The 25,805-nt window shown below is 45.8% G+C and overlaps 2 long non-coding RNA genes across 2 annotated transcripts; one reads left to right on the plus strand and one right to left on the minus strand.

Moving 5' to 3' along the window:
* Positions 1–483: 483 nt before the first annotated feature.
* On the minus strand, positions 484–9,676 carry LOC125754772 (uncharacterized). Its single transcript, XR_007409591.1, has 3 exons — positions 9,625–9,676; positions 1,760–2,009; positions 484–706 (listed from the first exon to the last, which is right to left on the minus strand). It is a non-coding gene; the product is annotated as an uncharacterized LOC125754772 (long non-coding RNA).
* Positions 9,677–11,935: 2,259 nt separating this feature from the next.
* Positions 11,936–17,109, plus strand: LOC125754771 (uncharacterized). The gene is made up of 3 exons (XR_007409590.1): positions 11,936–12,369; positions 13,967–14,103; positions 16,084–17,109. It is a non-coding gene; the product is annotated as an uncharacterized LOC125754771 (long non-coding RNA).
* The last annotated feature ends 8,696 nt before the right edge of the window (positions 17,110–25,805 follow it).

The raw sequence follows: 25,805 nt of genomic DNA on the forward strand, positions 1-25,805 counted from the left end.
GTTAGACATCATATATGTGTATTAATGAACTTCCTGGCTGTGAGTAGTACCTCATGTTATTTTATGGAGGTGAATTTCTCAATCTCATTTTTTTGTCCAGAAAAGAATGAGGGAAGAAAAAGAAAAACCAAGAAAAACAATAAGAACTGCCCTCCAAAAAAACAAAAAAAAAAACAACACCAGATTATTTTGGCCTGCTTGTTAAAAGATTCTAGATCCCAAAATAAGAAACATAATTAAAGTGATCCCTGGGTGGCACAGCGGTTTAGCGCCTGTCTTTGGCCCAGGTCGTAATACTGGAGACCCGGGATTGAATCCCACGTTGGGCTCCCGGCATGGAGCCTGCTTCTCCCTCTGCCTGTGTCTCTGCCTCTCTCTCTCTCTCTCTCTGTGACTATCATAAATAAATTTTAAATAATTAAAAAAAGAAACACAATTAAAATACCATAAAATTAAAAATAAGAAATATATAAGGTACATACATAAAAATTAAAATAAGGCATATAATAAAAAAGAATCAAAGAAAATACATGAATATAAAGCACAAAGTACAAAGGAGGCTAGACCCTACTTTCCAGGCAGAGCTGAAGATGAAGCTCTGCAGCCTCTGTGGTTCCACAACTTGGTGGCAGCGGGTGGTCTGTGCGGGGTCTGGGGATGGGCCATGGCGCTGGTTCTCCAATGCACATCTGCTTGGGAGATGCACCTGCAGGGTCAGAGGCGGGGTGGGCGTCAGCGCCTCTGGCCTCCAGCACGCGGCGCTGTGCTGCTCCCTGAGACTGGGCCAGACGCCGGTGGGGACTTGGGTACTGTGGCTCTGGGGCTGAGCATCCCGCTCCCCAGTCTTCAGGGGCCTTCACAGAAGATTCCCCAAGCCCCTGGTTCTCCGCCGTTTCTCTCCATACCCTGCGTTTATTTTGCCTGTGTTCCAGCTTCTTTTGGTTTTGTTTTTAAATCTCAGACTGTTGTGCCCAAGATTGTGAATCCGAGAAACCACCGAGAAGCTGACACCGATGCAAACACACGAGGGTTTATTTCCATGCTCTAGCTTGTGTCCAAGTATACCCAACACAGCGGAGCAGGAACTTGGTCCCTGAGGTGGGTTTTAGTTTAGTATTAAGGGCTGGTCTCGGGGACCTCCAGAAGGGCTGGAGCAATTCCTCAAGTCCTGTTTACATTTTGATATGGGGACTTCTTGGGCATTGAGCTCTGTTCTCATTCTAATAGGGGCTTCCTGCCCTTGGCATGGGCTCTGTTTTTATTCAATTGCTGGGCTTTCTAGGACATTAAGCTGTAAACACAAAGGTTCCACATCTGGAAGAGGGACGTCACACTGTCCCTATATGCTGAAGACATGTACTAGAAACAGGAAACCCGAGAGCCTCCACCAAAACCTGTTAGAACTAAGGAGTGAGTTCAGTAAAGTCACGGGACCCAAACTGACGCTACAGAGCAGAGTAGCCTTGCTGTGTCCTGACAATGAGCACGCAGGAAGGAAATGAAGGACGTGACTCCCTTCTCAGGAGCATCAAGGAAAATAAATAATGAGACTGAACCAAAGGAGCACAACACTTGTGCACTGAGCCATACCAGGCTCTGGGAGGCCGTCCTGGGCTCGTGGGGTGGGAGCCCCATCTTGTGAAAATATCCGCAGTTCCTGAAGCCACCCTCAGTTTCAATGTCATTCCTATCAAAATCATGGTGGCAGATCTTAGAAATAGGACAAAACTCCCTAACATCCATCCGCCCCCACAAATACCTCAGTATTGGAGAAGCAGGACAGAGCAGGATGCAGCACTTTCCTATTTCAAAGGATGTCACAGAGACACAGGATAAAGCAGTGTGGTTCTCAGGCCCCCGGCTGGCTCCGTCGGTTAAGCATCCGACTCCTGACCTCTCCTCTGGTCCTGATCTCAGGGGTCGTGAGTTCTAGCCCTGGCCTGGGCCATGGACTAGGTGTGGCGCCTACTTAAACAAACCAGACCCTCGGGGGGTGGTCCCGGCATAAGCTGAAAGAGCAAAACAGAGAGTCCAGATGGAAATGTATTCTGATACAACTGATTTTTTTATCTTAATTTAATTTAACCCAATTAATTAACGTATAATGTATTATACTTTCAGAGGAAGAATTCAGGGATTCACCAGTTGGAGATAACAGCAGTCCTCGTGACATCACGTGCCCTTCTTCATGCCGGTCGCCTGTTATCCTCTCCCAGCGACTCTCAGTTTGTTTCCTATCATTAAGAGTCTGTATTTCCTACATCTGTTTTCATCTTATTTGTTTTTCCTTCCAGATGTTCATCTGGTTTGCTTCTTTAATTCCACGTATGAATGACACCACCCGGTCATTCTCTTTCCCGACTGACTTATTTCAATTAACATGATCCCTCTAGTACTATCCACGTCATTGCAAATGGCAAGATTTCCTTCTCTTTGATAGTTTCATTCCATTCCTCTCTCTATGACTATTATCTATCTCCCATCCTCTTTATCCATCATCTGCCAGAGGGCACTGATGCTCCTCCCACAGTGTGTCTACAGTGGACCCGGCAGCTGTGGACATTGGGGTGCAGGTGTCCTGAGTCTCACTGCATTTATATCTTCGGATTGAGCTCCAGGTCCTGCACCTGCTGGTCGCAGGGCGGCTCTATTTGTAACTTCCTGAGGAGCCTCCACACTGTTTCCAGGGCAGCTGCACCAGCCTGCAGTCCCTCCCACAGTGGAAAGGGTTGAGTGAGTTTTGCAGGACGTGGTAAAAGTCTGGTCCACATTTCATTTCGTGTCCTGTGGGCACCAATTCCTTGTCCTTAAGTATTTCTGGGGAAGCCGGGTGTTGGGCTCCGTTTCAGTGAGACGTTTCCAAAACTAACAGGCCATAGCTGGAGCCTGGGAGGAGGCAGGTGCGGCCCCGGGAGCCCCCGCTGCCTCTTGCAGGGCCTCCTGCAGTGCCTGAGCATCCTGCAGGGGGCGCCCGAGCCCAGGCCCCACCCAGGGGGCGCGCATGCCCAGTCGGCCTCCTCTGTCTGCACTAAAAGGAGCCTGCCTCTGCTGGGGAGGCCTGAGGAGGACGTGGGTACGCGTCCACCCTGGTGAGCTGCAGCCTCCTCAGGACCCGCGGGCAGTCTTCAGGGGGACATTGGGCGGTGTTGATGCTGATAGGAGTCCCGGTTTCCTCAGGACCCGCGGTGAGGCTTCAGGAAGATTTGGGGCAGAATCCACCCGGACAGGAGCCCCTGGGCCATCTCAGGACCCACGGGGAGGCTTCAGGAAATTGTGGGCCCGCATCCATGCTGACAGGAGCCCCTGGGCCGCCTCAGGACCCTCGGGGAGGCTTCAGAAAGATGTGGGCCCGCATCACCCTGACAGCAGCCCTTGGGCCCGCATAACCCTGAATCACCCTGATAGGAGCCCCTGGGCCTACATCACCCTGACAGGAGTCCCTGGATCCCGATGTGGGTTTCGATCCTGGGTCTCCAAGTTCACGCACTGGGCCAAAAGCAGGAGACAAACCGCTGCGCCACCAGGGATCCCCTATTTTTAAATTTTCGAGGATGCTCCACACTGTTTTCCACAGTGGCTGTACATTTTCACATGCCCACCAGGAGTGTAAGGGGGATCCCCCTTCTCCATAGCCTCACCAACACCTATAGTTTCTTGTGTTGTTAATTTTAGCCATTCTGGCAGCTGTCAGATGTCAGGTGACATCTCATTGTGGTTTTGGTTTGCATTTCCCTGATGATGGGTGACGCTGAGTGTCTTTCCGTGTGTCTGGTGGCCATCTGGATGTCTTGTCAGAGACAAAGTACATTCATGTCTTCTGCCCATCTGCAGTTGTATAATTTGTGTTTAGGATGCTGAGATTTATATTTGCTTTATGTATTTTGCATACTAACTCTTTATTGGATGTATTGTTTACAAATATCGCCTCTCATTTTGTTTGTTGCCTTTTAGCTTTGGTTGTTTCCTTCACTTTGTGGAAGCTTTTCAATTTGATGAAGTCCCAATAGTATTTTTGCTTTTGTTTCCCTCACCTCAGAGGCATATCTAGAAAGAAGATCCAATGGCCAATGTCAAAGACGTTGCTGCCTATCTTTTCTTCTTTGTATGGTTTCAGGTCTCACTTTTAGGTCTTTCATCCATTTTGAATTCATTTTTTATATATATGGTGTAAGAAAGTGGTCCAGTTTCATTCTTTTGCATGTGGCTGCCTGGTTTTCCCAACACCATTTGTTCTTATCCTGGGCTCAGGGTTAGGGTTGATGAGACTGTCTTTCGGCCTTTGGATATTCCTTCCTAACTTGTCGATTAATGGATCATAGAGTTACAGGTTTGTATCTTGTTTCAGATTTCCATTCTGTTCTATTGTTCTAAGCGTCTCCTGTTGGGAGACCCTTGATTGCTGATTCAATTTCTTTGCTGGTTATCTGTCTGTTCAAGTTTCTTATTTCTTCCTTTTTCATTTTTGCTGTGTTAAATATTTCTAGGAATTGATCTATTTCTTCCAGGTTCTAGGTTGCTGGCATATAATTTTTCATAATGTTCTCTTATAATCGTTTGTGTTTCTCTAGTGTTGGTTGTTATTTCTCTTTTCTCATTTGTGATTTTATTTGGATCCTTTCTCATCTTTTCATCTTTTTTCTTTTTTAAAGATTATATTTATGAATTCGTGAGAGACACAGAGAGGCAGAGCTATAGGCAGAGGGAAATTGAGGCTCCATGCGGGGAGCCTGATGTGGGACTTGATTCCCGAGGACCCGGGATCATGACCTGAGCCAAAGCCGATGCTCAACCAATGAGGCACCCAGGTGCATTGCTGATTCAATTCCTTTGCTAGTTGTGGGTCTGTTCACATTTTCTATTTCTTCCTATTTCAGTTTTGCTCATTTGCACATTTCTAGGCATTTGTCCATTTCCTCCAGGTCTCCCAGTATGTTAGCGTATAAGCTTTCATAGTATTCCCTTATAATTGTATAATTTTTCTGGTGTTGATTGTGATCTCTCTTCTCTCATTTGTGGTTTTATTTATTTAGGTCATTTCTCTTTTCTCGTTGATAAGGGTGGCTAGGGCTTGATCCATTTTCTTAATTGTTTTGAAGAACCGTCCCTTTGTTTCGTTATTCCATTCTACTGCTTTGTTGTTTCTGTATTGTTTATTTCTGCTTTCATTTTTTCCCCTCTTCTATAGCCTTTAGGCATTGTTTGCTATTCCTTTTCCAGCTCCTTAAGGTATAGGGTTAGGCTGTGTATTGGAGACTTCTTGTTTCTTGAGATAGGCCTGTATTGCTATGTACTTCCCTCTTAGGACTACCTTTGCTACATCCCAGAGGTTTGGAGAAACATGTTTTCATTTTCATTTGTTTTAAATTTCCTCTCTAATTTCCTGGTTGCCCCATTCATTCTCTAGTAGGATGTTCATAATCTCCACGTATTTTTGCTATGTCCAAATCTTTTCTTACTGTCGACTTCGATTTTCATAGCGTCGTGGTCTGAAAATGTACAGGATGTGCTATCAACCTTCTTGTACCTGTTGTACCTGTTGAGGGCTGATTTGTGGGCCATGATATGATCTGTTCTGGAGAATGTCCCATGTGCACTTGAAAGGAATGTGTATTCTGCTTTAGGTTGAAATGTTCAGACTATATCTGTTGAGTCCCTGTGGTCCAGTGTGTCAAGGCTATTTTTCCCTTGTTGATTTTCTCTATAGACGATCGGTCCTATTGCCATAAGTGGTTGTTAAAATCCCCTGTCATTGTATTATCATCAGTGAGTTTCTGTACGTTTGTTGTTAATTGGTTTCTATATTTAGGTACTCCCATGTTGGCAGCATAAATATTTAGTTTTTTGATCTTGATAGAGGGTCTTTTAAATTATGAAATAATGCCCTTCTTCATCGCTTTTTACAGTATTTGTTCTTTCTTTATTGAAATGTAAATATTTTATTTATTTATTCATGAGAGATACACAGAGAAGAAGAGGCAGAAATATAGGCAGAAGGACAGGCAGGCTCCCCAAAGGGAGGCCGATGTGGGACTCGATCCTTGGATCCCAGGATCACCCCCTGATCTGAAGGCAGATGCTCAACCACTGAGCCACCAGGTGTCTCCCAGGGTTTGGTTTCAAATCTAGTTAGTCTGATATAAGTATGGGTCTTCCAGCTTTCTTTTGATATCCATTACTTTTTTTAAATTTTTTTATTTATTTATGATATTCACAGAGAGAGAAAGAGAGAGAGGCAGAGACATAGGCAGAGGGAGAAGCAGGCTCCATGCACCGGGAGCCCGATGTGGGATTCGATCCCGGGTCTTCAGGATCGCGCCCTGGGCCAAAGGCAGGCGCCAAACCGCTGCACCACCCAGGGATCCCCTGATATCCATTACTTTTATAGATGGTTTTCCATGCTCTACTTTCAATCTCCCGGTGTCTATAGGTCTAACGTGAGCATCTTGTAGGCAGCATACCGATGGATCTGGTTTTTTTAATAACGATTTTATTTATGAGCGAGAGAGAGAGAGAGAGAGGCAGAAAATTAGGCAGAGAGAGAAGCAGGCTCCCCACCAGGAGCCCAATATGGGACTGGATCCCAGATTCCAGGATCACACCCTGAGTCAAAGGCAGAGGCTCAACCCCTGTGCCACCCAGGCATCCCGGATCCTGCTTTTTAAGCCACTCAGATACCCTCTATCATTTGATTGGAGCATTTTGTCTATCAGCATTCAGAGTGATTATTGAAAGATATGAACTTATTGCCTTTGTGTTACCGGTAGAGTTGGTGTTTCTGGTGACGTTCTCTGGTCCTTTGTAGTCTTTGTTGCTTTTGGTGTCTTCTTTTCACCCACTAGAACAGTCCCTCTTAAAATTCCTTACTGGACTGGTTAAGTGGTCCTGAACTCCTTTATATTTTGCTTGTCTGGGACAATCTTTCTCTCTCCTTCTATCCTGAATGACACCATTGCTGAAGAAAGAATTCATACAAATTGGACTCCAATAAAAAGAAATTTAAAAACATAAAATAAATTTTTGCTATTATGATTGAGGAAAATGGCATTTAGGAGGAAAACCAGAAGCTGAAACGGAGGAGGACAGATTTCACCATCCGTAGCCTTCACAGCAACCTGGTATCCTTTCCTAGGATTGGCCCCCCCTTCCTGACCCTCTGCGCTCCTTGTTGAAACCCAGCAGTCACATCTCCGTACCTCCCGCACCTCTGCAGTCATGCTTTATACCGCCTTCCATGTATCCTATTGGGGACCACAGCGTCGTGTATGGAATCATCCGGAAGCTGTTTGACAACACTGGGGGGATTCTGACTTTTGTTGGTTTTGGGGTGTGTGTGTGTCTATCTCATGCAGCTATCACATGCAGCTATCGGATCCTCTGGCTGGGTCACCCTGATGCCGAAATGGTTGGCACAATATCATTTCTGGTGCTGGAGCTGGGCGGCTAGCCAGGCACTCCTGGCCGACCCGGTGCTCGCTTGTGCAGTGACATTCCACTGGAGGGGCAGCTGAGCTGGAAGGTCCAGCTCAGCCACATTCTCATGTCCGGAAGTGTGGCCCGCCAATGGCGGCTGCTTCTCTTCTCCCCGATGCCTCTCCAGCAGGGAGCCAAACTCGGGGCCGCCATGCGGGGAGCTCCTGAGGAGCTGGGTGCACATGGCGGGGAGCCCAGGGGCTGCCTGTGTGTGGGAGTTGGGGTGGGGACGGGGTTGGGTTCCTCGGTCTACTGTGCTGCCTGGCCTTCAGGCTGAGCCCCATGCTCACCCAGCCCCTACTCACTCGGGCAAGGAGGGTGCCCTCCACACGCTGGTGTGAGAGATCCAGCACCACAAGGTGTGCAGGCTGAGTCCACCTGGTGAGGGTGGCCCAGGTGCGTGAGCTGCAAGTGTGGGACCCAGGAAATTTAACAAAAATCTCCTACCCCTGGACAAGCAGAGCAGGACTGATTCCATTTTATGCTACACCTGCCACCTCCAGGATGACCCCCACATGACCTGCTTATGGCTTAAGGTGCTGCCCCACCATAGTCAGGCCGCTGTGCACACCCTAATCGGAAATGAGCTCATAACAATGTAACCCTGCTTTGTGTCCCCCAAAACTGCATGCCAATTCTGAACTTCCCCTGGGGAGGGAGAGATTTCTGTCCTTTAGGGGAGGGAAAGAATGACACGGGTTGGGGGGGCGGGTGCTGGAGTCCCCCACCTGGGAGCATGTGTGGAATCTGGGTGGGGGCATATGTCCTGAGGTTTCAGCCTGAGAGACGGTTCTGAGGACAGCAGAGCTGACCTGGACCTGCAGCTCATGGGCTCCTGCACTGGGTCCCTGCAGGGCAGCTGGACCCCGGCCTTGGGCTCCCAGTGGCCCCAGCACCTGGAGCAGCCTGCCTCCTGGTGTTGGTGCGGGTGGGGCCCACCGGCCTACTCCTGCTCTCCCCACCCTGGGGTGTCCCAGGATCCAAAGGGCGCCCTAGGTGAGTGACCTGGATCTGTGGGGTACGCCCAGGGCCTAAGAGGCCACATCCAGCTGTGAGAGGGCTCGCTCAGCCTGGGGCCAGAATCCAGGGCTGGCCAGGGCCATGGGGGGCTGGATCCCATTAGTCTTTGTGTTGGGCCTGGAGGGGCTCAAATCAACTCAGCCCCCACAGAGCCCAGGGCCAGGTCAGCCCAGGTCCCTATGGGTTAGGGGCTGGTGTCCTGTGCAGGGTGTGCCGCCCTCCAGGAGGGACAGTGGGCAGAGGCAGGGCACGGTGCATCCTCTGAACCACTCACCTGCACCCACCCTGTCAGGGGCTCCCTGTCTTTCCTCCTCTCTGCAACCCCTGGGTACTCTTTGAGACACCCGGGCTTCTGATGGGATCAGGGTATGCAGAGAAATGCCGGGAGGCTGAGCATGTCCCACAGGGTCACCTGCACCTGGTCCTTGCTGGGGGTAAATGGTGTGGGGGTGGATGGTGTGGGGGCAGGGGTATGATTGTGGTGGAGTGTGGGGGATGGTGTAGGGGGATGGTGTTGGGGTATAGTGTGGGTTGGGTTTGCGTGGGGCTGTGTGGGTGTGAGGGGGATGGTGTAGGTGGGATGCCATTGGGAATGATGATGTAGGGGGGTGGAGTAGGAGTGGGGAATGAGGGGGATGTCGTGGGGGGCCTGCGGACACAGGGTATCTCCTTCCCCTAAGATGCAGAAGGAGACTTCTACAGTTAAAGGCGACCCCAGTCTGGGGTTTGTTGTGACACCTTCCCCTGGGGCACGGTGTGGTCAGTGCAGGTGTCTGGCTGGACCGGGGGCATTATCTGGGGGTCATCATAATGTGTATGCTTTCAAATTGCAAATTGTCTCAAATTAAATGCATAGAATTTAGAAATATATAAAGTACCGAGAGTGGGTGTCACTCTGACCCATCCGACCCTCATGGGATCGATGTGTGTCCTGCTCCAGCCGCGGCCATGCTGCCTGGCCCCAGGTCCGGTCCCTGCCCCCCACATCCCCCACCCCATCCCCTGCTTCTCATGGGGCCGTCCCTATCCCTTTTGGTGTTCAGCTCCCATGGCAACCCCTGGAGGCCCCATCCTACTGGCCACTCATCCCTGAGGCCCGGGGGGTGGGCACGGGGGTCATCCCAATCACCCTACCATTGAGCAGTGTGTTGTTGGCTGCCGTTGCTCCCCCTGGCACAGAGGCCCTATTTTCCCTACCCAGAAGCCCCCGGGGCCCAAAGCCCCCTGTACAAGCAGCCTCACCCGACCCCCTAGCAGTACTAAAACATGATGTGGCTGCCCAACGTCCTGTTGACGTCCAGGTCTACTTCCGTGATGTCCCTGGAGAAGAAAAGGGCATCCTCCTTCATTTCCTGTGGGAAAACCAGGGAGGAGGAACAGGCGCCAGGGATACAGACCCCGACCTGTCACGAGCTGCCATGCTGGGCAGGGATGCCCTGGGGCCACAATGGGAGTGTGTCCTGCGGAAACCTCCTTCCTTCCTCGGGAAGTCCAGGGATGACGGGAGTGCCCACCGTGCCCGTGGGACCTGTGTGACGGCTTGTGCCCAGCTGTTGTGGGCGGGGAGGTGACTGAGTTTCACCCTGCGTGGGAGGGGATAGGGGTTCAGCCAAGGTGGGAGGGAACATGGGAGTGTTGTGCCCAAGATTGCGAATCCGAGAAACCACTAAGTATCTGACACCAATGCAAACACACAAGGGTTGATTTCCAAACTCGAGCTTGCGTCCAAGTACTCCCAACACAGCGGAGCAGAGACTTGGACCCCGAGGTGGGTTTTAGCTTAGTTTTAAGGGCTTGTCTTGGGGTCCTACAGAGGGCTGGAGCAATTCCTCAAGTTCTGTTGACATTTTGATATGGGGCCTTCAAGGGTATTGAGCTCTGCTCTCATTCTAATAGACGGTTCCAGCCCTTGGCATGGGCTTAGTTTTGATTCAATTGTGGGGCTTTCTAGGACATTAAGCTGTAAACTTTTGTTTTTTTCCTGTAACTGAAGCAATGTAAATTTCAGCTCTTCTTCACAGGGGCCTGGGATGGCTGGGCGTGTGCTAATGCTGAATTTAAATTGGAATGGCCTTAATTTTCTCAGCCTCCTTGCTTCCTGTCCCACCTATCTAGCTCCTTCCCCCTTCCCCAGAGCTCCTAAGAGAGCAATTGCAAATAACCTCAGCGTGGCATCCTGTGTTGGGCAACAGGCCCAGTGATTTGGGATCAGGAAGACCTGGAGCACGGGCGTCCCAGCTGTGCAGCGGGATTTGAAGCTGCAGAATCTTATTCCCTGAGGCTATCTTGACAACTGACTTTGTACATAGAAAAGCTCTCCTTTGTCCTTAAAAGTTGAGGAGCGAGTCATAGAGTTTTATCTCTGCACATCTGATTGCTCAGATTCCAATCTGAGATGTATTTCCTGTTAATAAGGATAATTTACTACTATCTGTAGTACTATGGTTAAAATATTCTGACACAAGTAATTCAGAGGGAAGGGTTTCTCATCTCTTTCTTCACAGTTCAGTCACTCATCAGGAAATGCATCTTTATGGATTTGGAATGAACTGAGAGACATTATTACCAATGGTCCTATTATTATGTGAAGGATTCTTCCCTGAGATTCTTCCCCTATTTCAACTGACACTGAAACACTGTGAACTCTTTGGAAGACAAATGTCAAGGAAATAAATGTTATGCATTGCTAATTTTATTTTTTTATTTTTTTTCTTTTATTTATTTATGATAGTCACAGAGAGAGAGAGAGGCAGAGACACAGGCATAGGGAGAAGCAGGCTCCATGCACTGGGAGCCCGACGTGGGACTCGATACCGGGTCTCCATGATTGCGCCCTGGGCCGAAGGCAGGCGCCCAACCGCTATGCCACCCAGGGATCCCCCATTGCTAATTTTAAATGCACTTGCAGTATGGTGTCTATTATACTAGAATTATTTTTATCTGATTTTTGCTATTTATTATCCGTTCCTGCTTTTCAGGTTGAGGATGCATTATACGTGGTCATAAGTGTTTTTCTTTCCTTCTGATCTAAAATTCTTACTTTGTTTCCATCAAAGGAACTCTTTAAGAATAAGGCAAAAGTTAATTCAACTATTCTTAAAATGTCTTTACACTTGGAGCCTGATTCATTTAAGTCAATTTTCAAAATAAATCTTATTTATTAGGAAAAAAACAAAGATTTATAGGGAAATTGAGAAGATACTACAGTGCATTCACATGCACTGGCACTCTATTTCTCCAATTATTGATATCTTATATTAGTACAGTACAAATATTAGCTAACGAATCAATATTAAAATAGTCGCATTAACCAAAGACAATACTTTATTCAGATTTCCTTAGTTTTTGCTAAGTTACCATCCCTCGTATTACATTCCATTTGTCCTCTTGTTTTCTTAGGCTCCTCTGGATTGTGACAGTCTTTCAGCCTTTTTGTTGTTGTTGAACTGGAACACTTTGAGAAGGAGAGTATTTTGAAAAACTTCCCTCAGTTGGGACATGTCTGTCGTTTATCTCATGATTGAACTGTTTTTGTGGATTATATACAGAGATATACTGCCATTTTTATTATATCATGTAAAGGATAGGTACTATCACATGATTTATCAGTCGTGGTATCGATCTGATCATCTTGCTAAGGTAGTGTTTGTCAGCTTTCTCCGTAGTAAACTGATTCATTTTTGTTATTTTTATTATTATTTTATTATTATTAGTGTATTATCATTATTATTTTAGGTATTTCATAATATATTTTTAGAAGGAAGTTACCATGTGTATTGCACACATAAGAGTTGGAAGGTATGCTCATGAACTTGACGGTGGAATGTCTGCACAAATTCTTTGAAATTCTTCTACATGGGAGATTTCTCTTCCCTCTAGGTTTGTTTAATTTTTTTTCAAAGATGTTATTTATTTATATGAGAGAGAGAGAGGAGAAAAATCATGAGCGAGAGGGGTAGAGGGAGAGGTGACAGGTTCCATGCTGAACAGGGAGCCTGCCCTGGGACCTGGATCATGATCTGAGCCTAAAGTAGAAGCTTAACTAACTCAGCCACCCAGGTGCCACTCTTTCTTTTTTTTAATAATAAATTTATTTTTTATTGGTGTTCAATTTGCCAAATATAGAATGACACCCAGTTCCCATCCCGTCTAGTACCCCCCTCAGTGCCCGTCACCCATTCATCCTCACCCCTGCCCTCCTCCCATTCAATCACCCCTAGTTCATTTCCAGAGTTAGAAGACTTTATGTTCTGCCTCCCTTTCTGATATTTCCCACACATTTCTACTCCCTTCCCTTATATTCCCTTTCACTATATTCCCCAAATGAATGAGAACATACAATGTTTGTCCTTCTCTGATTGTCTTACTTCACTCAGCATAATACCTTCCAGTTCCATCCACCTTGAAGTACATGGTGGGTATTTGTCGTTGCTAATGGCTGATCAAGGTCCACCTTTTCTCTCTCTTCATCTTCTGAGTCTCCTATGATATGAATGTTATAGTTTTAATAAGTGGCTGAACTCCCTAAGTCAGCCTCTTTGGTCCATAACCTTTCTTGTTTTGAAGACTTCCACTTGGGACTACATCTCAGTTATAGAATTTTTAACGTTGGACTGACTTGATTTAAGTTCTTTTATTTCTACAGTAAGGGATTCTCTAGTTTGCTTCTGTGCTCTTTTTCCAGCCCAGCTGCTATCTTTATAATCATTGCTTTAAACTGTAGTTAGACATCATATATGTTTATTGATGAACTTCCTGGCTGTGAGTACTACTTCATGTTATTTTATGGAGGAGAATTTCTCAATCTCATTATTTTTTCCAAAAAAGAAAGAAGAAAGAAAAAGAAAAATCAAGAAAAACAATAACAACTGCCCTCCCCCCCCAAAAAAAACCAGATTATTTTAGCCTGCTTGTTAAAAGATTCTAAATCCCAAAATATGAAAAACAATTAAAGTACCATGAAAGTAAAAAAAGAAATATATAAGGTACATACAAAAAATTAAAATAAGGCAATTAATAAAAAAGAATCAAAGAAAATAAATTAAAAAAGAGCACAGTGTACAAAGGAATCTAGACCCTACATTCCAAGCAGAGCTGAAGCTCTGCAGCCTCTGTGGTCCAACAACTTGGCGGCAGCAAATGGTCTGTGTGGGGTCTGGGGATGGGCCGTGGTGCTGATTGTCAGGTGCACATCTGCCTAGGAGTTGATCCTGCGGGGGTCAGAGGCGGGGTGGGCGTCAGCGTCTCTGGGCTCAAGCGGGCAGCGCTGGGCTGCTCCCTGAGACCCGGCCCTGATGGGCGGGATGCCGGTGGGGATGCTAGGTCCTCTGGCTCTGGGCTAAGCATCCCACCCCCCTGTCTGCTGGGGCCTCCAGAGAAGAGCCCCCAAGCCCCCGGGTCTCCGCCGCTGCTCTCAGAACCCTGTGTTCACTCTACCTGCATCCGAGCTTCTTTTGGTTTTGTTTTTTTATCTCAGACTGTTGTGCCCAAGATTGCGAATCTGAGAAACCACCAAGAAGCTGACACTGATGCAAACACACGAGGGTTTATTTACAAGCTCGAGCTTGTGTCCAAGTATACCCGACAGAGCGGAGCAGGGACTTGGACCCCGAGGTGGGTTTTAGCTTAGTTTTAAGGGCTGGTCTCGGGGAACTCCCAAAGGGCTGGAGCAATTCCTCAAGTTCAGTTTACATTTTGATATGGGGCCTTCAAGGGCATTGAGATCTGTTCTAATAGAAGCTTCCTGCCGTTGGTCTGGGCTCAGTTTTTATTCTATTGTGGGGCTTGCTGTGTCCTGACAATGAGCCCTCAGGAAGGAAATGACGGACGTGACTCCCTTCTCAGGAGCATCACAGAGAATAAATGAGACTGAACCAAAGGAGCACAAGACTTGTGCACTTAGCCATACCAGGCTTTGGGAGGCCATCCTGGGCTCGTGGGTTGGGAGCCTCATCGTGTGAAAATGTCCGCAGTTCCTAAAGCCACCCTCAATTTAAATGTCATTCCTGTCAAATCATGGTGGCACATCCTATAAATAGGAAAAAAAAAACCCATAACATCCATCCGCCCCCACAAATGACCCCGGACAGCAAATCAGTATTGGAAAAGCAGGACAGAGTGGGACGCAGCACTTTCCTATTTCAAACGATGTCACAGAGACACAGGATAAAGCAGTGTTTTCCTCAGGACCCCTCCTGGCTCCATCAATTAAGCATCCGACTCCTGACCTCACCTCTGGTCCTGATATCAGGGTCGTGAGTTCTCGCCCTGGGGTGGTCCATGGATGAGGCCTGACGCCTACTTAACAAACCACACCCATGTGGGTTGGTCCCAGCATAAGGTGAAGGAACAGAACAGAGAGTCCAGTAGGAAACGTGTTCTGATACAACAGATTTTTTTAACTTAATTTAATTTAAACCCAATTAATTAAAGTATAGTGTATTATACTTTCAGAGGAAGAATTCAGGGATTAAACAGTTGGAGATAACCGCAGTACTCGTGCCCTCCTTCATGCTGGTCCCATGTTATCCCCTCCCCCGTCCCCGCCTAGCAGCGACACTCAGTTTGTTTCCTTTATTTTTTTTAATTACGTATTTATTTATTTACCATAGACACACACGCGCAGAGAGAGGGGGGGGGTTGCAGACAGAGACACAGGCAGAGAGAGAAGCAGGCTCCATGCACCGGGAGCCCGATGTGGGATTCGATCCCGGGTCTCCAGGATCGCGCCCTGAGCCAAAGGCAGGCGCCAAATTGCTGCGCCACCCAGGGATCCCCAGTTTGTTTCCTTTAATTAAGAGTCTGTATTTCCTGCATCTGTTTTCATCTTATTTGTTTTTCCTTCCCTTCACAGATGTTCATCTGCTTTGCTTCTTTAATTCCAGCTATGAATGACACCACACGGTCATTCTCTTTTCCGACTGACCTATTACACTTAGGATGATCCTTCTAGTTCTATCCACGTCATTGCAAATAGCAAGATTTCCTTCTCTTTGATAGCTGAGTACCATTCCTCTCTCTATGACCATCATCTATCTCCCATCCTCTTTATCCATCATCTGGCAGAGGGCACCGAGGCTCCTCCCAAGTGTGGCTACTGTGGACACGGCTGCTGTGGAAATTGGGGTGTAGTTGTCCCACATCTCACTGCATCTGAATCTTCAAAGTGAGCTCCAGGCTGTACACCTGCTGGTCGCAGGGCGGCTCTATTTGTAACTTCCTGAGGACCCTCCACACTGTTTCCAGGGCGGCTGCACCAGCCCATTGTCCCGCCCACAGTGGAAGAGGGTTGAGTGAGTTTTACAGGACGTGGTAAAAGTCTGGTCCACATTTCATTTCGCTTTTTGGGCTCCAATTCCTTCTCCTTAAGTATTTTTGGGGAAGCTGGGTGTTGGGCTCCTTTTCAGTCAGACGTTTCCGGAGATAACAGGCCACAGCTGAGCCTGGAAGGAGGCAGAGATGGGCCTGGGGATGGGCACTCTGCCTCCTGCACAGCCTCCTGCAGCGCCTGAGCATCCCGCAGGGGGCGCCTGAGCCCAGGCACCACCCAAAGGGCACGCATGTGCAGTAGGCCTCGTCTGCCTGCACTAACAGGAGCAAGCCTGTGCTGGGGAGGCCTGAGGAAGACGTGGGGACACGTCCACGCTGATGAGCCACAGCTTCCTCAGAATCTGCGGGGAGTCTTCAGGGGGATACTGGGCAGCGTTCACTATGACAGGAGCCCCGGTCTCCTCAGGACACATGGTGAGGCTTCAGGAAGATGTGGGTCCGCATCCACGCTGACAGGAGCCCCTGGGCCACCTCAGGACACGCGGGGAGGCTTCTGAAAGATGTGGTGCCGCGTTCACTCTGGCAGGAGCTAATGGGCCCCTCAGGACATAAGTTGAGGCTTCTGGAAGCTGGGGGCCGCATCCACAGTGACAGGAGCCTCGGCCACCTCAGAACCTGTGGTGATGCTTCGGGAGGACGTGGGGCCACGTCCACACAACCGGACGCTGATGTCCTCAGGACCCCCGGTGTAGATGTTGGGAAATATGGGGATGCGTCCGTGCGGACAGAAGACCCCAGCCTTGTCAGAGCCTGTGGTGAGGCCTAAGAAAAATCTGGATGCCGAATCCACACTGACAGGAGTCTCCGGCCTCCTCAGGATGCACTGTGAAGGACTGGGATGATTTGGGGCCACGTCCATGCTGACAGGAGCCCCCAACCTCCTCAGGTCTTATGGTGAGGCTGAGGAAAATGTGGGGCCACGTCAAGACTGAGAGGACCCCCGTCCTCCTCAAGACCTGCACTTTGGCTTTGGGAGACATGGGGCTGCATCTAGGCTGACAGGAACCCACAGCCTCCTCAGGACCTGCGGTGAGTTTTCTGGGGGACATGGGGCCATGTCCAGGCTGACAGGAGCCCCGGGCCTCCTGAGAACCTGCTGTGAGGCTTCCAGAGGATGGGAGGCATACCCACGGTGACAGGAGACCCGGCATACTCAGGACCCACTGACTAAGTCTCTGGAACACGTGGGGCCACGTCTGCACTCACAGGAACCCGTCTTCCACAGGACATCCTGGAGGACTCTGGAGGTGCCATTCGGACCACGTCCATATCAGTAGGGACTCCTCAGAACCATAGGGTAAGTGAATGGGTAGAATGAATGGTAGGGTCAGGGGAGGGGAGGCATTTGGTGGTTAGGCTTAAGTTAGATGTTAGGGTTATTATTATGCTTATGGTTACGGATTAGAGGTTAGGGTGAGGGATAAGGGTAAGGGTCAGTAGTTAGGAGTTAGGATGGGGGTTTGTGTGAGGGACAGGAGTTAGAGTTAGGGATAGGGTTTAGACTTTAGGGATTAGGGCAGGAGGTTAGGAGTTGGGGTTTGGGTTATGGTGAGAGTTAGGTTTGGGCTAGGTTTGCGGTTAGGGTTTAGGGTGTGAGTTAGGGTCAGGGGTTAGGGTTAGGGGTTAGAGTAAAAGTTACGGCTAGATTTAGTGTTAGGGCGAGGGTTAGGTTTAGGATAGGGGTTAGGGATAGAATTAGGGTTAGTGTTTGGTAGCGGTTAGGTTTAGGGTCAGGTCAGGGTCAGGGAACGGCTTGGAAAAGGTTAAGAGATGGCTAGGCAGTGGGTTAGGGATTAGTTTTAGGGTACAGGTTAGGGTACACTTTTGGGTATGAGATAGGATTAGTATTAGAGGGTTAGGGTTAGGGTACAGGTTAAGTTTAGGAATACAATTTGAGTACATTAAGTTAAGGTTATGGTTAGAGGTTAGGTTTAGATTTAAGGTAAGGGTCAGGGTTAAGGGTTTAGAATAGGTTTAGGAGTTAGGGTGAGGGTTGGCAGGAAGGTTCAGTGAATGTGTTTCGGTCTTGGGGTTTGTGTTTGGTTTTTGATTAGTGATAGTTCTTGTTTAAGGGTTAGGTTAACATTAGGCTTAAGTGTAGGGTAAGGGTTATGTCTGTGTATGGTTAGAGTTTGAGTCTTGGCATGTGCCTGCACTGGGACTCCTAGCATCTTGGGCAGTTTAGTTTGATGCACTCTATTTAGGTTTTGGTTTCAAAGATAGCCTGACTCCACCAAGTCAGTGGCCTCCCCAGAGAATCAAAATCCAGGCTTCTCTGGGGTGAGAATAGGCATGGCAGGCTTCTCCTGAGCTCAGCTATGGAGGGGTTTGTGGCTCTAAAGACTTTTGTTTGGATTTTCAGTTGCCTTTCTGATTTTATCTCTTGTGCGCACATGTATCCTCTATACTACCAATTATTATTTTAAAGTTTTACTTGAATTCCTCTTTGTAAACACAGTATGATATAGTTTCAGGTTTACAACATAGTGATTCAACCCTTGAATACAACGCCTGGTACTGGTCCGAGGTGACCTCCACTATCCCCATCCCCTGATTCCCCATCCGCCCCACCTTCCTCTGGTATTTATTAGATTATTTTGTGTGGTTAAGAGTGTGTATCTTGGTTTGCATCTCTCATCCCCCCATTTGCCCCTTTGCCAGTTTGGTTTCTTAAAATTCACATGTGAATGCAATTGTATGGTATTTGGTACCTGTCTTACTCTGACTGAGTTCATTTCGTGTAAGTCCCTTCTACTTCTCCCACGTCATTGTAAATGGCTTCATTTCATGCCTTCTGATGACCCAGAGATGTTGCAGTGTGTATATTTACCACATCGTCTCTGCCCATTCATCGTTGATTGACATCTGGGCTGTATACACAGTTTCGCTGTTGTTGATAATGCTGCTACCAACACTGGGCTGCGTGTTCCCCTTCGAATCTACTAAACTACTTTTGTATCCTCAGGGTAAATACCTAGCTGTGCAATTTTGGAATCGTAGGGTAGCTCTATTTTTAACTTCTTTTTAAAAATTTTTTTTATGATAGTCACAGAGAGAGAGAGGCAGAGACACAGGCAGAGAAAAAAGCAGGCTACATGCACTAGTAGCCCGACGTGGGATTCGATCCTGGGTCTCCAGGATCAGGCCTTGGGCCAAAGGCAGTTGCCAAACCGCTGTGCCACCCAGGGATCCCGTATCTTTAACTTCTCAAGGACCCTCCAGACTGTTTTCCACAGTGGCTGCACCTTTATTTACGTATTCATGAGAGACACAGAGAGGCAGAGTTATAGGCAGAGGGAAAATGAGGCTCCATGCGGGGAACCTGATGTAGGACGTGATCCCCTAGGAGCCTGGGAACATGACCTTAGCTAAAGCAGATGCTCAACCAAAGAGGCACCCAGGTGCCTTACTGATTCTGTGTCTTTGCTAATTATGGGTCTGTTCATATTTTCTATTTCTTCCTATTTCAGTTTTGCTCGTTTGCACATTTCTAGGGATTTGTCCATTTCTTCCAGGTCTCCCAGTTTGTTAGCATATAATCTTTCATAGTATTCCCTTATAATTGTTTTATTTTTCTGGTGTTGATTGTGATCTCTCTTCTCTCATTTGTGATTTTATTTATTTAGGTTTTCTCTTTGCTCGTTGATAAGGCTGACAAGGGCTTGATACATTTTATTAATTATTTTGAAGAACCAGCTCTTAGGGATCCCTGGGTGGCGCAGTGGTTTGGCGCCTGCCTTTGGCCCAGGGCGCGATCCTGGAGACCCGGGATCGAATCCCACGTCGGGCTCCCGGTGCATGGAGCCTGCTTCTCCCTCTGCCTGTGTCTCTGCCTTTCTCTCTCTCTCTCTGTGTGACTATCAAAAATTAAAAAAAAAAGAACCAGCTCTTAGTTTCGTTATTCCATTCTACTCTTTTGTTTTTTCTGTATTGTTTATTTCTGCTCATATCTTTATTTTTTCCCTTCCTCTGTAGGCTTTAGGCTTTGTTTGCTATTGCTTTACCAGCTCCTTTAGGTGTAGGGTTAGGTTGTGTATTGGAGACTTCTTATTTCTTGAGGTAGGCCTGGATTGCTATGTACTTCCCTCTTAGGACTGCCTTTGCTACATCCCAGACATTTGGGGAAACGTTTTCATTTTCATTTGTTTTATATTTCCTCCTTAATTTCCTGGTTGCTCCATTCATTCTCTAGTAGGATGTTCATAATCTCCACGTATTTTTTGTCTGTCCAACTTTTTTCTTACTGTCGACTTCGAGTTTCTTAGCATCGTGGTCTGAAAATATACAGGGTGTGATATCAACTTCTTGTACCTGTTGTACCTGTTGATGGCTGATTTGTGGGCCATGATATGATCTGTTCTGGAGAATGTCCCATGTGCACTTGAAAGGAATGTGTATTCTGCTTTAGGATGAAATGTTCAGACTATATCTGTTGAGTCCCTGTGGTCCAATGTGTCTAGGCAATTGTTCTCCTGTTGATTTTCTGCATAGACGATCAGTCCATTGCCATCATTGGGTGGTAAAATCCCCTGTCATTGTATTATTATCAGTGAGTTCCTGTACGTTTGTCATTAATTGGTTTCTATATTTAGGTACTCCTATGTTTGCAGCATAAATATTTAGTTGTTTGAACTTTTTTTAAAAAATAAATTTATTTTTTATTGGTGTTCAATTTACCAACAAGCAGAGTAACACCCAGGCTCATCCCGGCAAGTGCCCCCCTCAGTGCCCGTCACCCATTCACCCGCACCCCCTGCCCTCCTCCCCTTCCAGCATCCCTTGTTCCTTTCTCAGAGTCAGGAGTCTTTATGTTCTGTCTCCCTTTCTGATATATCCCACACATTTCTTCTACATTCCCTTATATTCCCTTTCACTATTATTTATATTAACCAATTGAATGAGAACATATGTTTGTCCTTCTCCGATTGACTTACTTCACTCAGCGTCAAACCCTCCAGTTTCATCCAGGTTGAAGCAAAAGGTGGGTATTTGTCGTTTCTAATGGCTCAGTAATATTCCATTGTATACATAAACCACATGTTCCTTATCCATTCATCTTTCAAAGGACTCCAAGCCTCCTTCCACATTTTGGCTATTGTGGACGTTGCTGCTATGAACATCGGGGTGCAGGTGTCCCCGCGTTTCATTGCATCTGAATCTTTGAGGTAAATCCCCAACAGTGCAATTGCTGGGTCATAGGGCAGGTCTATTTTTAACTCTTTGAGGAACCTCCACACAGTTTTCCAGAGTGGTTGCACCAGTTCACATTACCACCAAAAGTGTAAGAGTCTTCCCTTTACTCTGCATCCTCTCCAACATTTGTTTTTTTCTTCCCTTGTTAATTATATCCCATTCAGTGGTGTAAGGTGGTTCTCATTGTGGTTTTGATTTGTATTTCCATGATAGCAAGTGATGCAGAGCATTTTTTTATGTTCATGTTGGCCATGGCAATGTCGTCCTCTGTGAGATTTCTCTTCATGTCTTTTGCCCATTTCATGATTGGATTCTTTGTCTCTTTGTTGTTGATTTTAAGAAGTTCGTTATCGACCTTTGAAACTAACCCTTTATCTGATACGTCATTTGCAAATATCTTCTCCCATTCTGTAGGTTGTCTTTTAGTTTTGTTGACTGTATCCTTTGCTGTGCAAAAGCTTCTTATCTTGATGAAATCACAATAGTTCATTTTTGCTTTTGTTTATTTTGCCTTCGTGGATGTATCTCCAAGAGGTTACTGTGGCCAAGTTCAAAAAAAGATATAGCCAGTGTTCTCCTCTCGGATTTTGATGGACTCTTGTCTCACATTTAGATCTTTCATTCATTTTGAGATTATTTTTGTGTATGGTGAAAGAGAGTGGTGTAGTTTCCTTCTTTCTTCTGCATGTGTATGTCCATTTTCCCAGCACCATTTATTGAAGAGACTGTCTTTCTTCCAATCGATAGTCTTTCCAACTTTATCGAATATTAGTTGACCATAAAGTTCAGGGTCCACTTCTGGGTTCTCTCTTCTATTCCATTGATCCATTTGTCTGTTTTTGTGCCAGTACCACACTGTCTTGAACCACAGCTTTGTAGTACACCCTGAAATCTGGCATTGTGATGCCCCTAGATATGGTTGTCTTTTTTAAAATTCGCCTCGCTATTCAGGGTCTTTTCTGATTCCACACAAGTCTTTTTTTATTATGATAGTCACAAACAGAGAGAGAGAGAGAGGCAGAGACACAGTCAGAGGAAGAAGCAGGCTCCATGCACCAGGAGCCTGACATGGGATTCAATCCTGGGTTTACATGATCGTGCCCTGGGCCAAAGGCAGGCGCCAAACCGCTGCATGACCCAGGGATCCTGATTCCACACAAATCTTAAAATAATTATTTCTAAGTCTCTAAAGAAAGTCCATGGTATTTTGATAGGGTTTGCATTAAAGGTGAACATTGCCTTGGTAAAATTGATATTTTCACAATGTTAATTCTGCCAATCCATGAGCATGGAATATTTTTCCATCTCTTTGTGTCTTCCTCAATTTCTTTCAGAAGTTTTCTATAGTTTTTAGGGTATAGATCCTTTACCTCCTTGGTTAGGTTTATTCCTAGGTATCTTATGCTTTTCGGTGCAATTGTAAATGAGACTGACTCCCTAATTTCTCTTTCTTCAGTCTCATTGTTAGTGTATAGAAATGCCATTGATTTCCGGGCATTGATTTTGTATCCTACAACGCTACCAAATTGCTGTATGAGTTCTAGCTATCCTGGGGTGGAGGCTTTTGGTTTTTCTAGGTAGAGTATCATGTCATCGGCGAAGAGGGAGAGTTTGACTTCTTTGTCAATTTGAATGACTTTATTTCTTTTTGTTGTCTGATTTCTGAGGCAGGACTTCCAGTACTATTTTGAATAGCAGTGGTCAGAGTGGACATCCCGGTCTTGTTCCTGATCTTAGGGGTAAGGCTCCCAGTGCTTCCCCATTGAGAATGATATTTGCTGTGGGCTTTTCCTAGATGGCTTTTAAGATGTCGAGGAATGTTCCCTCTATCCCTACGCTCTGAAGTGTTTTGACCAGGAATGGATGCTCTATTTTGTCAAATGCTTTCTCTGCATCTAATGAGAAGATCATATGGTTCTTGGTTTGTCTCTTGCTGATAGGATGAATCATAGTGATTGTTTTATGAGTGTTGAACCAGGCTTCTGTCCCAGGGATAAGTCCTACTTGGTCATGGTGAATAATTTTCTAAATGTACTGTGGGATCCTATTGGCTAGTATCTTGTTGAGAATTTTTGCATCCATGTTCATCAGGGCTATTGGTCTGTAATTCTCCTTTTTGGTGGGGTCTTTGTCTGGTTTTGGAATTAATGTGATGCTGGCTTCATAGAACAAATTTGGAAGTACTCCATCTCTTTCTATCTTTCCAAACAGCTTTAGTAGGATAGGTATGGTTTCTTCTTTAAACTTTTGATAGAATTCCCCTGGGAAGCCATCTGTCCCCGGACTTTTGTGTCTTGGGAGGTTTTGGATGACTGCTTCAATTTCCTCCCTGGTTATTGGCCTGTTTAGGTTTTCTATGTCTTCCTGTTCCAGTTTTGGTAGTTTCTGGCTTTCCAGAAAGCATCCATTTCTTCTACATTGCGTAGTTTATTGGTGTATGGCTGTTCATAATATGTTGTTAAAATCGTTTGTATTTCCTTGGTGTTGGTAGTGATCTCTCCTTTCTCATTCATGATTTTATTAATTTGAGTCTTCTCTCTCTTCTTTTTAATAAGGTTGGCTAATGGTTTATCTATCTTATTAATTCATTCAAAGAACCATTTCCTCATTCTGTTGATCTGTTCCACAGTTATTCTGGTCTCGATTTCCTTAAGTTCTGCTCGAATTTTAATTAACTCTATTCTTCTGTTGGGTGTAGGATCTATCAACTTTTTTTCCTCTAGCCCCCTTATGTGTAAAGTTAGCTTTTGTATTTGAGTAGTTTCCCATTTCTGAATGGATTCTTCTATTGTGATATATTTCCCCCTTAGGACTGCTTTTGCTGCATCCCAAAGAATTTGAACGGTTGTATGTTCATTCTCATTAGTTTCCATGTATCTTTTTAATTCTTCCTCAATTTCCTGGTTGACCCTTTCATCTTTTAGCAGGTTGATCCTTCACCTCCACGTGTTTGAGGTCCTTCCAAACTTCTTGTTGTGATTTAGTTCTAATTTCAAGGCATTATGCTCTGAGAATATGCAGGGAACTATCCCCATCCCTTGGTATCGGTTCAGACCCTATTTGTGACCCAGTATGTGGTCTATTCTGAAGAAAGTTCCATGTGCACTTGAGAAGAATGTGTATTCAGTTGAGTTTGGATGTAAAGTTCTGTAGATTTCTGTGAAATCCATCTGGTCCAGTGTATCATTTAAAGCTCTTGTTTCTTTGGAGATGTTGTGCTTAGAGACCTATCGAGGGTAGAAAGAGCTAGATTGAAGTCACCAAGTATAAGTGTATTATTATCTAAGTATTTCTTCACTTTGGTTATTAATTGGTTTAAATATTTGGGAGCTCCCACATTCGGGGCATATATTGAGGATTGTTAAGTCCTCTTGTGGGATAGATCCCTTAAGTATGATTTAATGTCCCTCTTCATCTCTCACTACAGTCTTCTGGGTAAATTTTAGTTTATCTGATATAAGGATGGCTACCCCTGCTTTATTTTGAGGACCGTTTGAATGGTAAATTGTTCTCCAACATTTCATTTTCAGGTTGTAGGTGTCCTTCTGTCTAATATGAGTCTCTTGTAGACAGATATAGATGGGTCCTGCTTTTTTATCCAGTCTGAAACCCTGCGCCTTTTGATGCGGTCATTAAGCCTGTTCACGTTCAGAGTTACTATCTACAGATATGTGTTTAGTGTCTTCATGATATCTATTCAGTCCTTGTTTTTGTGGATTGTTCCACTGAACTTCTTCTTAAAGGGGAATTTTAAGAGTCCCCCTTAAAATTTCTGGCAGAGCTGGTTTGGAGGTCACATATTCTTTCAGTTCCTGCCTGTCTTGAAAGCTCTTTATCTCTCCTTCCATTTTGAATGGGAGCCTTGCTGGATAAAGTATTCTTGGTTGCATGTTCTTCTCATGGAGGACCCTGAATATATCCTGCCAGCCCTTTCTGGGCTGCCACGTCGCTGTGGAGACGTCTGCTGTTACCCTAATTCTCCTCCCCATAAAGGTCAGGATTTTCTTGTCTCTTGCTGCTTTAAGGATCTTCCTTTTATCTTTGGAATTTGCAAGCTTCACGATTAAATGTCGAGGTGTTGGATGGTTTTTATTGATTTTAGGGGGGTATCTCTCTATTTCCTGGATCTGAATGCCTGTATCCCTTCCCAGAGTAGGAATGTTTTCAGCTATGATTTGTTCAAATACATATTCTGGCCCTCTGTCCATTTCGGCACCCTTGGGAACCCCAATTTCACATAGGTTTTTCTTCCACAGGCTGTCGTTTATTTCCCTTTATCTGTCTTCCTGGTATCTTAATTTTCTGTCTCTTTTTTCCTCAGTTTCCCTCTTTGCCATCAACTTGTCTTCTATGTCACTCACTCGTTCTTCCACCTCGTTATCCCTCGTCATTAGGACTTCTAGTTTGGATTGCATTGCATTCGATTGATTTTTAATTTCAGCCTGATTGGATCTAAATTCTGCAGTCCTGAAGTCTCTTGAGTCCTTTATACTTTTTTCTAGAGCCACCATTAGCTGTATAATAGTGCTTCTGAATTGGCTTTCTGACATTCAGTTGTAATCCAGATTTTGTAACTCAGTGTGAGAGAGGACTGTTTCTGATTCTTTCTTTTGAGGTGAGGTTTTCCTTCTAGTCATTTTCCTGAGTGCCTAGTTGCCAAAAACAAATTGAATTGGGAAAAGGAGAAAAAGAGAGGAGAGAAAGAAGGAAAGAAAAGAGAAAAAGGAAAAAGAATAAAGGAAGAAAGAAGGAAAAAGAATAAAAAAAGAAAGAAAAGAAAGAAAATGGGAAAA

This window comes from Canis lupus, unplaced genomic scaffold, assembly GCF_003254725.2.
Source record: "Canis lupus dingo isolate Sandy unplaced genomic scaffold, ASM325472v2 SANDYSCAFF117, whole genome shotgun sequence".
Lineage (NCBI taxonomy): Eukaryota > Metazoa > Chordata > Mammalia > Carnivora > Canidae > Canis > Canis lupus.